The 18,217-nt window shown below is 38.3% G+C and overlaps 1 long non-coding RNA gene across 3 annotated transcripts in view; it reads right to left on the minus strand.

Moving 5' to 3' along the window:
- Window positions 1-253: 253 nt before the first annotated feature.
- The window catches only part of LOC115065520, a 94,395-nt gene continuing 76,431 nt past the window's right edge, over window positions 254-18,217 (minus strand). For all 3 annotated transcript variants that reach the window (XR_003845305.1, XR_003845304.1, XR_003845303.1), the window contains exon 7: window positions 254-1,299. This is a non-coding gene — a long non-coding RNA (uncharacterized LOC115065520). The remainder of the gene's footprint in view (window positions 1,300-18,217) is intronic.

Here is an 18,217-nt window from a genome sequence, read left to right on the forward strand (position 1 = left end):
GAGGAGCTATTTAGAAAGCATCATAGCATTATGAAGGTTGGAAAACACTGCTTTAAAGTAAAGGTTGTGTGTGTGTTCATTTATTTTCATGAACGAGCCTCTGAAGTAGCCACATCTGGAAAAAATAAATGAGGTTTGTAATCTAGGAATAAAATGGGTTACACAATTCTTTGACAAGATATTTCTGCACACTAAAACTTTCTCTAAAACTCATCAGACTACCATTCCTATTTTCCACTTCATTTTCTCTATGAATATTCATTATATAGATAAGGAAACTATTACTAATGGGTCCTACATGTATTGCAGACACCCGTGAAAATCTTCAGGAAAACCTTGTTTAAAATATAGATCCTTGGGTTCTAGTTTTCTTTTTTTTTTTAAAGTAAGTTAGAATATTGTAGATAGAATACTGGAATATTTCATTTTCCCCTCCCCCTGAATATTTCATTTTTAACAAGCTCCTAAAAACAATTTAATTCAAATGGACCCATGTTTTTCCAAAATTATGGATATCTAGCCTATGGAACTGTTAGTCAAAAGTAAATATTCTTAAAGGGGTTTTTGGTCATAATATTTTGTGGCAGGCATAGAAAAGTAACTAATAAGATGAGACTACTGTGCTTACTTAAAGCATCATGAGTAACTCAGAAGAAAGAACTGCATGTTCAAAAAGTGCAGTCCTCATGGGTGATGGACTCAAGCAAACTTCACTCTGTACTACACATACCTCCTTCAATTAACCACCCATCTCCTGTGTGCTTTGTCACCTCCCAGGATCATCCACATGGAGGTGGAACAAGAGGGAGAAGTGGCAAGAATCCTGGATAAGAATCCTGTGAACCTATTCATTCTATTTGGGTGTGTTAATAGCTCAGCTACTATTACTATACATCTCCTTGTTAGTTTCTCATTCCACTTCTTTCATTGCCATGGTTATGGTGTCATGTATCCTCTAAGGTGCCATAAGAATCTGTGCTGTATTGTCATCTTATCTCAACAGGTTCAAATAGAAAGGAGGAATAAGATTGCATTTTGTTTTTAGTGGTCCATGCCTGGAAAAAATATCTAGATGTAATTCCACACCATTAAATTCTAGTTAATAAGCCTAAGAGAGAGTTTAGTCAGTAAAATTATTTCTCATACAAGCATGGAGACCTGAGTTTGATCCTTGGAACACAAGTGAGAAAGCTGGCTACAGTGACATGCTTCTGATTCTAGCACTGGAGGGACAAAGACAGGTGAATTTTTGCAGTTCATTGGCCAGTCATCCTGAATTCTTCTGCAGGGTACAGGCATCTAAAAAATTAAAAAAAAAAAGAAAAGAAAAGAAATAAAAAACAAAACAAGATAGTTTGTATCTGATGACAGACGCCTAAGGTTGACTGACATCCTGTACAGGTATTGACACAAGCACATGCATACTTAAAGACAAACATGGACCTGTACATACATGAGCACACATAGGCACATGCTAAAAAAACTGATTAATGAAAACATGATTATACATTATTTTTAGCCTATAAACTGCAGAATCTAATGCAGAGTCTGGAATGAATGTGTGCCTGTTTTGCAGATGTCTGTTTCAGCCCTATAGACCTAAAGAGGCCGTGGTGACAGGTTCTTCATGACAGTAACTTGGAAAGGCTTCAAAGGGAAACAAAGTTATCAGATCACTGAAGATTTGGCTTCCAAGTTAGAAAGCAGCAAAGGAAAATAAATCATGTTACTCGAGGCCACTTAAAAGGATGTTATGGAAAACTGCTTTGTGACAAGGAAAGAGAGGGAGAAGTTCTGACTGTGACATTCCCTGAACAACCGGGAAGCTTGTAATTATCACTCTGAAGATAAACCAGCATTTAACATTTATAAAACACCTGAGAATAATTAAGCAAACACCTCTAGCTTTATTACATTTCCACTGTATTGAAATAATTTTCCTTTCATATGATCTTAAATTACTTTTTAACTAAATTTGAAGCTTTGTGAATGATGGCCTGTCCCTTTACCTTTGTAAAAATAATTGATTTCATAGTGCTGGAGAGATGCAGAGGGTATTATATGGCATGAATTTACAGTTTTGTTTGTTTGTTTTTCTAACGGTCACCTTATGAACACATAACTAGAAAATATAATCTTATTATTAGAAGCTTTAGGGAAAAGGCCTGGTTGGAATCTGAAAAAGAAAAAAAAAAAAAAGCTAGGCTCAGAAACTCACCCCTAATATGTGTTAGTTAAAAAAGAAATAATCGTAGAAATCAAATGGCCATACTGGAAAAAGGAACAAAGTCATCCAGTGGTTCTGAGCCCATGTGTTCTAGGCTTCCCTAGAGAAAGAATCAAATAAGAGTATGGCAGATGATATGCATAATCAATCAATCTTAATAGGCTGAGATACAGTGTGGTTAGCCATGGTAGGACTCATTTTCTCATTTAAAGAAGTCCTTATTTATCAAAGGAATAGTTACTGATGTCATTGCTGAGGGGCTTAACTGTGCTCAGCTAGTGACCTCTTCTTCTCTAGGGAACAGCCAGGTGTAGCCACTAGATACTGGGTTCCTGAAAGGAAAGATGGGGTTGGATGAGAAAGTCAGTGAGAGAAATAAGAGCCAAGACAAAGCTCTCTGATCAAGGCCCAAGGTTTACTTATGAGTCTGAGCTTATAAAGGGGTGGGGTGGGGGAACCGACCCCCCACCAGGCCAGGATCTCATGGTGGCTTTGTCAAGAGCTGTTAGGAAAACAAACTCAGCTGCTCAGCAGGTAGCTTCTCACAGGAAGCTGCAGAGGTGGCAGATAAAAGACTTTACCTAGATGGGAAGACTCCACCCTAAGTGAGAGAGCAACTATGGCAAACCAAGTCTGAGCCAGCCTGCTCAAGGCTTGGGGGAAGGCACAGCCTGGCATCACAGATACTCTTCTGTGCAGGTTTCTGCATCCTGAGACCCTGTTATTCCAGGATCACCTGGAATAGAACTCCAGGGGAAAGCTTAAGGACAATGATTGATCTCCATGTCTGCAGCCTGTAACAGGTCAGTGCTTTCTAGCAGAAGAAATTTCTGTCTGCTTCAACCTATTAAAGTACTACTTTTGCCACATTATAGATTTTTCTACATTATTACACTACTATTTGCTTATCTCATTATTGTGATGAAATAACTAATCAATTAGAATTTTAAAAGAGGAAGAGTTTTTTCGGATTAATATTTGAACAGATATAGTCCTCCATGACAAGGAAAACATGAAGACTAGAGTGTTAAGTTTGTAGTAAAAATGCACATTTAGTTGGGAAGCAAGGAGCCATGAGTGCTGGGCAGCTCAATTTGCTTTCCACTTTTTTATTTCATTAGCTACCCCAGTCCATGTGGTGCTGACCCCATTCAAGGTAAACCTTCCTATAAATACCTTCATCATCATATACCCAGAGGTGTGTTCCATAGTGATTGAGAATTTAGTCAAGTTGACAATGAAGATGACCCATCACATGTGCCATTCACATTTTTATTGGTTACTTTTACAACAGTTTGTCTATCATACACAAAACAGAAGGGAAAAAAGATCGTACTATAATGGTATGTAGAAGATTCAGATATGTGACCAAAACCAAAGCTACTAATTAGATACTAGTGCTGAATTTGAACTTACGTCCTCTAAGCCACAATGTCTAGGATACTGTGGGAAAACTTTTTGAGGTTCAAGACTACCATTGTCTGATAGCCTTCGAGGCTCGAAACAATATGGAGGACTCCCTTCATTGGCAGGGCTTTCTCCTTTTCTGACCTTGTCTGGGAAGTTCAAAAACCCTCATACCTCTCTCTACCCACAGAATGATGCCACATAGCTTTAGAGACCCAACTTCCTCTCTCCTGATAAGAACCCATTCAGTTAGCGCAGGAAATTCCTGAAATGCTTCCCCATGCGAATGAGGCATTTCAGTACCCTAAGCCTTCAGTCTATGACCTTAGCCCATCTTTGAGTTCCTACTTCTAATCCCCCAAATGATAAAAGCCTTGAATCACCCCAAGTAAAGTTGATCTCCCTACAGAAGGGGATCATTCACCGTTCCTGCTCACGGGGCTTCCAAACCGACATTTGTCATCTCTGCTCCCATTGCCCTTATGGAACAATATCAGCATATGCTCCCTGAGGGTAGAGTCACAGGTTCAATCCACTTCAGCACCCTTCCAGTCAGTCTCACATTTTACCCCAGTAGGTTTACCCACTAGAATTAATCATTTTATCCCTGCACATACATTATTTCTCCTTTTCTTCTTTTGTAATTGGCATTTCCTTAGCAATAATTGGAAATTGTTTTCCAACACAAACATCATTTTGCATGGGAGCTACATATCTTTTGACAGAAAAAATATAAATGGTGCTATTTAGAGTAGAAATCCCTTTTTGCTAATGTCTTCATGATGCAAACATTATCTGTGTGAATTTAGGCATATGGTCATACCAGATCTCCAACCAGGCAGCATACACCAGCTGATATGAGGCCCCAAACACATATACAGCAGAGGACTGCGGGGTCTGGGTTTAGTCAAATAAGATGCACCTAACCCTCAAGGGACTGGAGGCCCCAGGGAATTTAGAAATCTGGTAGGGGTGGAAGTGGGGACAACCTCTTGGAGTCAGGGGGGGTGGGAAGGAAATATGGGATGTGAAACAGTCAGAGGGTGGACCAGGAAGGGAATAAAATCTGGAGTATAAAAAAGAAAAATTAATAATAATAATAATAATAATAATAAATTTTAAACATTGCCTTAAACTTTGTATGACTATTTGTGACCTGTCATGCTTTCAAGCACATGTGTGCATATACAAGTCTATCGTGTGTACTAGGTACAACATCCCTTACTAATGCCAAAGAACAGTTAGGATAGGTCATTTTATTAAAATTGCAATAATAGAAAAGCACTGAGATACAGGTCCCATCTTGAAATAAAAACATCCATTTTCACCTCTCATCTATAAACCACTTCTGTTCATTTGTTGTTGTCCTACTGGGAAAGTTTATTTTTCCCTATTCAACACTTCCTGAATATATATATATATATATATATATATATATATATATATATATCCGCAAAAGTTAATTAAATAAATGAATTCTAAGAAATTATAAAAATCTACTCTCTAATTATACATTACTGTAGAACATACTATCTTAAAACATGGTAGATTAAAACAATGACTATATTAGTTTTTCTAATAAAAATATGAGTCAAAAATTCAGTCAGTATTTGGGAGTTGAGATTTCAGTTCATGAATGCATACTGACATCTCCATGAGTCTCATTAAATACAACCCAGCTTCAAACCCACTGATGAAAAACTTCTCCATCACAGCAATAACGACCTCTTCTCTTATGTCTCTCACAGCATATTAATTTTCCAGGTGAAAAACACTGGAAAAAAATTGATACTTAAAAGAAGACTGAGTCATCCCAACTAAACTATGACATGAAAAGGTGACCACAAGTCAGACAAAAGTGGAAGAAGTATAGGAAGTGGACTTTTTTGAGATCTGTTATGAAACAGTAATTTCTCTTGGTAATTTATGGCTGTTTAATAGATTTTATTTTATTCCTTATTTCTTTTTAATATGTCTTATTGTGTGAGTATGGGTCAAAAAATATGGGATCTGAATGGGAGTTGAACCATATTTCTGGCCCTAGTTGGAAATACAACTTTCTGAACTACCCAAAGGACTGCAAGACTACTGCTGTCTTCTATAAGGAGGTTTTTCTGATAAGAAAAACTCCTGCTCCTGAGACTTCAGAAATAGTATACAGCCTACCTGAAGCTCTGTACAACGGCCCCTTTGGCGTTACATAATGTCCTGCTTGAGAGTGGCTCACAATTCCATAATAAATGCAGCCTGACTTCTATAATATCCTCTGTTTTGTCTAAATTCATTCCACAGATCACAAAGACCACAAAACCATAACAAGGTCACACAGCCATGGCTGACAACTTATTTCTCCAGGCAAGTGAGTCTCAAATGGGCAGGTTGAACTGGAGATCCCAAAGGTAGATTCACTCACATATCAATGCCTGGGGTAAAAGACTACCATAGGCAGGATGATTTTCCAATGAGAATTTTCATGGTCCCTTCAGCGTAGCAACACCAGAGCTGTTGAATTTTTCCACAGCAATCCAGAGTTCCGAAGACAGATGTGCAAAGACAAAGAATATGGAAGTTGCTGACTGCTTTAAAACAGAGCTCAATGTCTCCTTTGCTAAACTTTATAAGGCATAACAGTCAGATGCTTCTAGGAGTCCAGCTGGAAAGGATGACATTGATTCAAGCTGTCAGCAGGTGCTACATAGAAGGTTCTGCAGCCATTGTAAATATGCCACAATTATAAAGGACTCTTTTGGGCAGCATAATAGAAACCTAGGCTCAGGCTTGCTTAATAAGAAAAGACTTGTTTACACAATAAAGAAACCTTCAGGCTTTGAATGCAATTGATCAGAGACTTGACCTCTGTCTCTAGAAACTGATCACTTCACAGTTTCTGGCTCAGTCTGTACCACCAACCCAGCAACACATCCTAACAAGATATTTGCTCACAGCTGGAGACCACATTCTCTAGGACCTATGCCCTAGAACCAACAAACTTACTTGCCTGTCCATCAAACCAAGAAACAATCAATACCTAGGCTGGTACCAAGTGTGTTTAGTCAGTTGTTTAAGATGAACATGCATTTCTAGCCAATTGATCAGGATTAGTTTCCTAGGTGTGTAACACACACGGCCACTCCTCAAGCCATTCACTTGAAAACATCAGTGTGAAAGGAAGAAGAGCCACTCAGCAGAAGCAAAGTGGTCCATTCGTCATCTCCTTCTCTTCCTTCTCCTTCTCCTTCTCCTTCTCCTTCTCCTTCCCCTTCTCCTTCTCCTTCTCCTTCTCCTTCTCCTCCTCCTCCTCCTCCTCCTCCTCCTCCTCCTCCTCCTCCTCCTCCTCCTCCTCCTCCTCCTTCTCTTCCCTCTCCTCCTTCTCCTCCTTCTCTTCCTCCTCCTCCTCCTTCTTCTTCCTCTTCTTTTTCTCCCTTTTTTGGTTTGTTTATTTATTTATTTATTTATTTATTTATTTTTGGTTTTTTTGAGGCAGGGTTTCCCTGTGTATTCCTAGCTGTGCTGGAACTCACTCTGTAGAACAGGCTGGCCTCCAACTCAGAAATCCGCCTACCTCTGCGTCCCAAGTGCTGAGATTAAAGGTGTTCAGCACCACTGCCTAGCAAAGTGGTCCATTCTTATCAGAGAGAACACAGGCTGGCAGCAGAGCCCTAAATGTTCATGGCACAGATGTGACTTCATACATGATATGCAAATAAGAATGTTTATGTCTTTAAAATATAAAAGTGGAGTAAGAACATTTAGCTATTCTATATTTCCTCATTTTTATGATGAATATCTAAGGAGTACTCATCAGACCTTACTAGAACAGAGTCCAGATAAGAAAACAAGAATAAACAAGGAGACTCCAGAAGATACAGAGAAAATAGAGGGAACCAAAAATCTCAGTGAAAAAAACAAAAGAGTAAAGGAAAGAAACATGGAAGAAAAAGGAAGAGGAGGGTGGAATGTACAGAAACAAGATGAAGAAGGCACACAGGGATCCCGATGAGCATATTCATAGGGCTTAGTATTGTGTGCATAAAACAAGAATCAGATTCCACTATAGCATTGAGTCCAACCACAAGCCTAATGTTAAGAATCAAGAGTTTGTAAGATGGTTCAGAAGATAAAGGTGCTTGCTGCCAAGCCACATGGTAGAAGCCAAGAACTGACTCTACAAAGCCATTCTCTGATCTCAATATGTGTGTCATAATGGCATGAGCATACACACACACACACACACACACACACACACACACACATAAAGAGGGACACATGATAGATAGATAGATAGATAGATAGATAGATAGATAGATAGATAGATAGATGTAAATAAATAAAGTATAATTTAGAATTTAAAAAATATAATATAAATAATTTTTAATATGAAAAATATAAGTTTAAAATGCCTATGGTTAAAAATATTTGCCACTGGCTGTTGAGATGGCTCAGTGTTTAAGAACATGGCTACGCTTCTGGGTTCCTGAGCTCGAGTTCCAGCCACCAATGAGACAGTGGTCACGACCAACTATATAGGGATCTAATGCTCTCTTCTATCATGTAGGTATATATGCAGACAAAGCATTCCTACATTTAAAAAATAATAAATAAATTTTCAAAGACAGTTTTTAAAAAATGGACTAGAGAGACAGCTATTCTTCAAGAGGTCCCAAGTTTAATTCCTAGCAACCACATGATACCTCACAACCATTTGTAACGGAATCTAATTCCCTCTTCTAAGTATGCATGGAGACTGATCACTCATATACATTGAATAAATAAATAAATAAATAAATAAATAAATAAATAAATTTTTAAAAATCCCTGAAGCTGTGTTCACTTTTGAAAATTACTCTGGAGAGTGAGACAAGCAAGGAGCTGTGATAATAAATTTTTCTGTTATGTTTAATATTTTTAGCCACATGTGTGAATACAATTAGCATTTAAATGAAAGAATAGTTTCTTATAGATTGCATACAAAGAAAATAAAGAACTCAACCATAAAATTGGTTACATGTCTACACTTTTAAATTGATTGTCTCCAGAATAAGATTATATAAGAACATAAAATAATATAGAAAATGCACATATTTAAGACCTTGCCTCTATACTTTGTCACTAACTATGATAAGGAAGTCACATATCATACAAAATCTTAGAAATAAAGTACTGTGTTCATGAAATGAGCAGTCAGCACAGTGATAGATAAGTAATGAGTCTCCTAAGGTCCAAGGCACACTCCCTGTCATTCTGGTTGTGAACAAATTACTTACCAACCTTGAAATTCAAGGGTAATATTCATTGTTCCAAATGTGGCAGTTAAACACTGGGTACCTTCAATGTGTTTAGTCCTAGGTCTACTACATATATACACAGACAACAATGAATAGATGTCATTTAATTTCTCAAGAGCAAGAAGAGTGAATTGGTGCCTACTCTTAGTCTTTATACCTTGTCTTGTTTCTCATTGTTAATGGGTGTTTTCTTTGCCTGGACTCATTATCTGACCTCAAGTTCTGATCTTTGTGTTTCTCTGACTATGGTTTGGGCAGAGGCAATGACATTCAGGTATATGAATTATTCTGTAAATGATAATCATAAAAGGATACCTAGTAAAAGAATAAGGATGCCAGTCCACACACAAAACGTTTGACCTGTCTAAAAGAAATGCAAAGATAGACCAGAGATTGTGGGTATGGCCAATCAATAACCAGCCCAATTTAAAACCCATCCCATGGACAAACACCAATCCCTAACATTATTAATGACACTCTGTTATGCTGGCAGACAAATGTCTAGCATAACTGTCCTCTGATAGGTCTACCCAGCAGCTCACTGAAATAGATGTAGATAGCCACAGCCAAACATTGGACAGAGGTCAGGGACTCTTGTGGAAGATTGGGTGGGGGGAGGATTGAAATCCCTGAAGAGGATTAGAACCCCACAGAGGACCAAAAGAGTCAACTAACCTGGACCTCTGGGAGCTCTCAGAGATTGAGCCATGAGTCATGGCTGGAAAGAGGCCCCCTGCACATATGTAGCAGACATGCAGATCAATCTTCATTTGGACCCCCCAACAACTAGAGCAGAAGATCTCTCTAACACTGTAGCCTGACAGTAGTATCTGTTCCCCAACAGGACTGCCTTATCTAACCTTAGTGAGAGTGAGAGAGGATGTTCATTCCCTGGCAGAGACTTGAGGCACCAGAGTGGGGGTTATACCTAGCAGGGAGACCACCATCTCAGAGAAGAAGAGGAGAGAATATGGGAAAGGGTCTCTGAGGAGTACCTGGAAGGGGGGAGAGTTTGATGTAAATAAATAAATTGTTTAAAAAATTTAGAGACAAACCTTACCAACAGAATACAACATATGAACAGGCATAGAAGATACAATAGAAAAAATCCATACGTCAGTCAATGAAAATGCTAAATCCAAAAAATTCCTGGAACAAAACACCTAGAAAAATATAAAAAGCCTTAATCTTAGAATCACAGGAATACATGAGGGAGAAGAAACCCAGGTCAAAATCACAGAAAATGTTTTCAATGAAATTTTAGAAGAAATTTTCCTAACCTAAACAAAGAAATGCCTATAAAGTTACAAGAAGCATACAGAACAACAAATAGATTGAGCCAGAAACAACATTGCTCTCAGCACATGATAATCAAACCAAAAAACGTACAGAACAAAAACTATTAAAAGCTGCAGGGGTCCATATGGTCTGTGAATTGAATATTGGGTATTCCAAACATTTGAGTGCATACTGTGTGTGTTCTTTTGTGACTGAGATACCTCACTCAGGAAGACCAAAGTGTGGATGCTTCAGTGGTTCTTAGAATGAGGAACAAAATACTCACAAGGGGAAATATGGAGACAAAGTGTGGAGCAGGGACTGAAGGAAGGCCATCCAGAGCCTGTCCTACTTGGGAATCCATCCCATATAGTCACCAAGTTCAGACACTATTGTGGATGCCAAGAAGTGCTTGCTGATATGGCTGTCACCTGAAAGGCTCTGACAGAGGTGGATGCTTACAGCCAACCATTGGACTGAGCAGGCAGGGTCCCTGAAGGAGAAGTTAGAGAAGGGACTGAAGGAGCTGAAGGGGTTGCAGCCCCATGGGGGGAGGAATAGTGTCAACTGGCCAGAACCCACCGTGCCCAGAGCTCCTGGGGATAGGACCACCAATCAAGAGTACACATGGAGGGACCCATGGCTCAGGCCTCATCTGTGGCAGAGGATGGTCCTGTTGGACACCAGTGGGAGGAATGGCCTTTGGGCCTGAGGGTGCTCGATGCCCCCATGTAGGGGAATGCCAGGATGGGAAGACAGGAGTGGGTGGGTGGGGAAACACCCACATAGAGGCAAGGGGTTGGGGCAGTGGCATAGAGGGCTTCTGACAGGGAGACCTGGAAAGAGGAAAACATTTAAAATGTAAATAAAGAAAATATCCAATAAAAAAAGAGGAAAAAAAAAGCTGCAGGGGTAGGGGGAAGCCTAATAACATACAGAATCATTAGAACAACAATTGACTTCTCAATGGAGACTCTAAAAGCCAGAAAGGCCTGAACAAATGTCCTACAGACCACAAATGCAAGCCCAGAACACTGTATTCAGCAAAATTTTACATCAAAATAGATGGAGAAAAAAAGACATTCTGATATAAAACAAAATGTAAGCAATATCTCACATTCTAGCCCTACAGAAGGCTCTGTGAGGAAAAATCCAGTCTAAGAGGTTAACCATATCCAAGAAAATAAAAGGAATAAATTAGATGCAGAAAAGTGCTTTAGCAAAATCCAGTAACCCCCCCCCCCCCATGATAAAAGTACTGGAGAGATTGGGGACGCAAGGACATACTTCAAGATAATGATGCAGTTGACCCTAAGCACATAACCAACATCAACTTAAATGGAGAGAAACTCAAAGCAATTCCACTAAAATCAGATGCACGTCAAGGTTCTTCACTCTCTCCATATCTATTTAATATAGTGTTTCAACTTTTTAGCTAGAGCAATAATATAACTGAAGTAGATCGAGGGGATACAAAATAGGAAGGAAGAAGTCAAAATATCTGTATTTTCAGATTTTATGATAATATACATAAGTGACTCTGATATATTTACAGGGAAATTCCTCCAGCTGACATTTCATAAATGGAACTGGATACAAAATTAATTCACAAAAATCAGTAACCCTTCAAAATACAAATGATAAACATGCTGAGAAACAACCCAGCAAAGAACACCTTTCACAATGCCACAAATAATATAAATTATCTTAGGGTAATTCTAACAAAGTATATGAAAGATCTATATAATAAATACTTTAGGAAATGTGCCTTTGAGGAAAGAGCTTGAAGACAATAACAGACGAGGAAAAGATCTCCCATGCTCATAGGTAGGATTAATAAAGTAAAAATGGCAATCACGCCAAAAGCAGTCTACAGATTCAATGTGATCTCCATCAAAATTTCTGCAATTCTTCACATATCTTGAAATAATTTTAGTTTCATAGAAGAACATGAAACATTCAGGATAGAAAAAACAATCATAAAACTATAAAGGAACTATAGAAGGTGTTACCCTTCCTAATGTCCAAATTAAAATACAGAGTTATGGTAATTCAACAGCATAATATTGGCTTAAAAACAGATATGTTGTTTGATGAAATTAAACTGAAGATGCAGATATAAACCCCCATACCAATAGATTCCTAATGTTTTTCTTTCTGTCTTTCTTCCTTCCTTTCTTCCTTCCCTTCTTCCTTCCTTCCTTCCTTTCTTTCTTTCTTTCTTTCTTTCTTTCTTTCTTTCTTTCTTTCTTTCTTCCTTTCCTTATTTTTTTTTGTAGCATGACCCTAGCCAGTTCTGAGGCTGAGGCATGTTTATTTTTTTCCCAATCAGCTTTTATTCCATTTTAATTACATGCAAGTATTAAGAGCGAGTAGTACAATGAGGAACAAGCAAGACAATAAACACAAATAGTCAAGGAAGAAGCAATATAATAAACAAAGTCCCATGGTAACTCCTGTGGTCACTGTTTCTAAGGGCTCATCAGGATGATAAAGATATCTGAACTACTTCCAAGTCCTAGCCCAAAGTCATATTCATACCTGAAGCCTATTTCTTTATTCCACCCTAAAATTAGATTCTTGACTGAACTTAGTTCCTTCCCATGCCCTAATGTCAGATTCATTCAGGCCTGAACTTATTTCTTTGTCACGCCCTTGTCCTTGGCCATTGTCAGGTTCCTGCCAAGCAGCCCCTCAAAGGCTCTCCACATCTCCCCCTTTATTATTTCTTAAACAAAACTGCACCTGTCTTAGGGGTTCTGACAAGAATGCCTTCCTTACCTGCTGTGGAATAAGCCTTATCAAAAGCAATGCCATTCTGTCTTAGGTTGGTAAGACTCTGTGCAGAACTTACCCATCATTGGCTACCAGCCTGTTAATAACTCTGTCTGGGGTTTCATTTTTAGCTTTGGTTTAATTGCCTGTGAGTATTACAGAACTTTGGTATTCTGAAAAACTTGCAAGTACTGGAAGATAGGAATCAGGTTTTATGCAGAAGCAAGAGGGTAGAGAACTTGACTATTGCTAGTACAGCAGCTTTAATTGCATCGATACCTAGCACCACTGCTGCAACTGCTTTGACACAAGAAGTTAAGACAGTTACTTTTGTTAATCACTTAGCAAAATATGTTGCTAATGTTCTGAGTATTCAAGAGGATTTAGATAGGCATTTGAAACAATGAATTGATGCTCTTTATTGATACTATTCAAATTATTAGGGAGGTTTATACTTTAAGAGAAAGAAGCCATATCTAGTGTCATGCCAAATACCAATGGCTTTATGTTACCTCTAAAATTTGCAGTGATAATCACTATAATTGGGAAAAAGTTCAAAGACACTTGCAAGGTGTTTGGCATATAACTCCAACGCCTCTCTGGATGATTTAACTTTGCATAGTGAGATTATGAATTTAAAGAATCCTCACCTGCTGAGCACTGATGATGCAGATATTGCTGATAAAATTATTCATGGCCTGAGTTCAGTATCTCCATCTTGGTCAAGCTTCAAAGATGTCGTATATGGCTTGATCATGCTACCCTTTTTGTCCTAGGAATACTTTTATTCCTGGCTATCATGTTAAAACTTGCCTTTGACAACGTCAACATGTTGGTGGCCAAAGTACATGGCTTGAAACTAAAAATGAGCCTAATATTTTTCTTATAAAGAAGCCAAAATTATACACTTGGGGATTAAAGGCAGCATCTTCAAAAAGTGATGCTGGATATCTGCATGTAGAAGAATGCAAACAGACCCATACTCATGCTGCACAAAATTCTTGTCCAAACAGACCAATGACCTCAACATAAAGCCAGAAATGCTGACCTGACAATAGGAAGTGGGGAATATCCCTGAATGCATCAGCACAAGAGAAGTGTTTATGAACAGAATGGAATAGGCACAGGCACTAAGAAGAACAATTAATAAATGGGACCTCACGAAACTGAAAAGCTTCTGCACAGGAAAGAACACCATCATTCAGACAAAAAGACTTTTACCAGCTGTATATCCAATTGAGGACTATATCTAAAGTATATAAAGAATTCAAATGATTGGATATAGTCTTAGTCAGGGTTTCTATTCCTGGACAAAACATCATGACCAAGAAGCAAGTTGGGGAGGAAAGGGTGTATTCAGTTTACACTTCCATACTGATGTTCATCACCAAGGAAGTCAGGACTCTAATCCAAGCAGGTCAGGAAGCAGGAGCTGATGCAGAGCCATGGAGGGGTGTTCCTTACTGGCTTGCTCAGCCTGCTCTCTTATAGAACCAAGACTACCAGCCCAGAGATGGCACCACCCACAAGGATATCTTTCCCCTTGATTATTAATTGAGAAAATGCCTTGCAGCTGGATCTTGTGGGGGCATTTCCCCAACTGAAGCTCCTTTCTCTGTGATAACTCCAGTCTGTGTCAAGTTGACACAAAACTAACCAGTACAGATATCAAGAAAACAAACAACCCAATTTAAAAGTGGGGTACAGATCTAAACAGAATTCTCAAAAGAGAAAATGCAAATGGATGAGAAAACTTAAACAAGTAATCAACAACTTTAGCCATCAGGGAAATGCAAATCAAAACTACTTGTTGATTTCATCTTGTCTCCAGTAGATAACCACTTGCAGTATCCTCTGAGATTATAACTGGGACAACAAACTATTTTAAAGGTTGCTCCATGTTCAACAGAGGAAGGTGAACAGAAAGCAAACTCAACAACATATTTGGAGGTTCCTTGGCTCCTAATATCATGGCATAGCATTACTTTTTATCTTGTTTTACTTTATTTTTATTTTATATTTTATTTTATAACATATATTTTTCTCTTTGTTTCTTACAGGTCTACTGTGTATATCGTATCACTATCAGGTTAGTGATTTGAGGGTGCATACAAGCAGTTCTCTGCATCTACATCTCTTTCTTATGCCTTTTCTTGGACTCTTTTCTTTCTGTTTTGTCTGGTTCTCACGTATCGGATATTTTTTTGATTTTATTGCATTTTATTTTATTATTATCCCTTAGAAGTATGTTTATTTTCTTTTTCATTTTACTTTCTATTAATTCTCTTTATGCCCCCCAATCCCACTCATCTCCCTGTGCTTTCATATCTACCTTCTGCCCTTGTAATGCCCCCCAGCAAAAAGAAAATAAAAAACAAAAATAAGTCAAGGCTGTCCACATTCTCCCTTTCTCTTCAATATAGTACTTGAAGTCCTAGCCAGAACAATAAGACAACTAAAGGAGATACAGATTGAAAAGGAAGAAGCCAAACAATCGCTATTCACAGATGATATGGTTGTATACTTAAGTGACCACAAAATGGGATCGTTAGTAAATTTATTAAAAACTTTCAGCAGAGTAAAAGAAAAAAAAAAAGAAATGAAAAAGAAAAAGAAAAAAAAAAGAAATTTCACAACCATAAGTTTCACTTAGAACCCATCAAATTGAAGGTCCATATGACCTGTTAGGTCTAAAATGGCTTGAGTAAGGGCCAACCACTGGGCAGCACTTCCAGCACCTGTGTATGAACTCATTGTAGAGTTTGTGATTTTAGATTTTATAAGTATTCCCTGAGAAATTTCCAGTGTGAACTTTCAGCTCTGGGGCCAGTTTATCTGTCCATTTAAGCTGCTATGGCTACCTCACTAAGGATGATATCCTCCAGATACATCCATTTGCCCAAGAATTTCATAAATTCATTGCAAACACCTACTAATTGCACACTTTACACCTGAAAATTTTCCCCAAAGCTCTGGTAGCCAGGAAATCTAAAGTTAAGACTGTAACTGATGCCGGGTGGTGGTGGCACACATCTTTAATCCCAGCACTTGGGAGGCAGAGGCAGGCGGATTTCTGAGTTCGAGGCCAGCCTGGTCTACANCCAGCCTGGTCTACAAAGTGAGTTCCAGGACAGCCAGGGCTGTACAGAGAAACCCTGTCTCAAAAAACCAAAAAAAAAAAAAAAAAAAAAAAAAGACTGTAACTGATAATGTCTTTTCTGTTTCTTACTGTTCCCAGATGACATCCTCTACCTTTGTTACATATTTTGGGATTACAGATGTGGGCTTCCACATTGGATTTTTATTCATGTGTTTCCTGGAAATTTGAACTCTTGTCCTCATATTTGCCTGCCAAAGCTTTGTCCACTGAACGATTTTTGCAAGCCCTCTTTTGTTCTGCCATGTTATCATTTTCATAATCTTGACCCTGTGATCTAGGAAGACCAAGATGAATTAGCTAGTCAACAATGATGTCTTAAGACCTTGCTAGCTTCCTTCCTGATGAGGAAAAAAAAAAAAAAAAAGAATCCCAGAATCTGAAGGAGAGCAGGCTCCTTGTTGTCTTAGGAGCTCCCATCCCAGCCTCAGACGCATCACAGCCTTCCATCACTGCCAGACTCACCCTAGAAATTAGCATACATTTTATTTTTCTTTCTCTAGCATTAAAAATGCATTGCAATGAATAATATAGCAAGGCTGTGTATACAACTAAGCCTCCCACGTCCTCTTTTAAACGTTTGTTCTTCAGCAGAGACCCTCTGAGGAAAACATATTGCAGGGATGAACAGTAATTTAATTTTTTATCATAAGCATTAGTGGCAAATAAAGGACAAAAGTACTTTGCCATACAAAAGCAAAAGGATAAGAAAGTCATCAAGGGAAAACGTGGCTTTCAGATCCACTGCTGGGTCATGCATATTCCAGTCCCTTTCAAGTAAAGAAAAATCACATGATTAATATTCAGCTCTTGCAAGCATTGCATATATATATACAAATATCAATCATACTTGCTCTATTTTTGTGATTTTTAGAGAAAAATTGAATAACTTTTAATTTTAAAATAAGAGGACTACATAGCATTTCCATTATAATATAAATCTAAAAGTCAAAGCCTCGCTGTTTTCCAGTGTCTCCTGAATTATATTATCATTTCTGAAGCTGAAATGAGAATAAGATATATTCTCAAGTCAGATTGTTAATTAGGAAAAAAAAAAAAAACTTCAGTTTTTGTCTGGTGCCCAAAAGCATGACGCTGTATGATACTCATACACGAATTCCTTCATTTTGGTGAGAGCTTAAGAAGTCCCATAGGTTAAAGCCAGTAGGAGACTTCCCCCAATTCTTGCTTTAGAGTTCTAAAGCAGTGCTGAAACATTAAAAATAAAGCCTTGTATATTCCTACAGGAAATTTAGAGATTATCTTGTATTTGACTATTATATTACTACTATACAGAACCTATAACGTTTGACATAAGAGTAATGAAAAATATATTTAATTGAGAAGGCACTGTGTATTCTGAGGAGATGAAAGCCAGATGCAGGTAGTAAAAATTCCATTAAACAATCCTATAATTACATTGTTCATCTAGACTCAAGTTGAAGTCTAGATTATCTGCTGTGACAGTCAGTTGTACAACCATGTTTAAGAATAGAACATAATAGCCAGGCATGGTGACACACTCCTTTAATCTCAGCACTCAAGAGGCAGAGGCAGGCGGATTTCTGAGTTCAAGGCCAACCTGGTCTACAGAGTGAGTTCCAGGACAGCAAGGGCTACACAGAGAAACCCTGTCTCGAAAAACCAAAAAACAACAACAACAAAAAAAACGTAATCCTGGTATTTATCATCTTTAGAATCTTTTCATGCGACGCCCAATTCCAGTTTGGGGGTTTTAGTCTTATGCCAAGGTACCCCAGTGTCTTTGGTCTATGTTTCATTTTAACACTTCAGTATTTGTAACCATGTTCCTAGGCTGAGGGACTTGGTGGTTTCACTTCTGGGATTGCAAGCTTGTACAACCACTCTGAAAATCAGTCTGGTGGTTCCTCAGAAAATTGGACATAGTACTACGGGCAGATCCAGCAATACCTCTTCTGGGCATATACCCAGAAGATCTTCCAACTGGTAATAAGGACACATGCTCCACTATGTTCACAGCAGCCTTATTTATAATAGCCAGAAGCTGGAAAGAACCCAGATGTCCCTCAGTAGAGGAATGGATACAGAAACTGTGGTACATTTACA

Source organism: Mus pahari, chromosome 15 (genome assembly GCF_900095145.1).
Source record: "Mus pahari chromosome 15, PAHARI_EIJ_v1.1, whole genome shotgun sequence".
Lineage (NCBI taxonomy): Eukaryota > Metazoa > Chordata > Mammalia > Rodentia > Muridae > Mus > Mus pahari.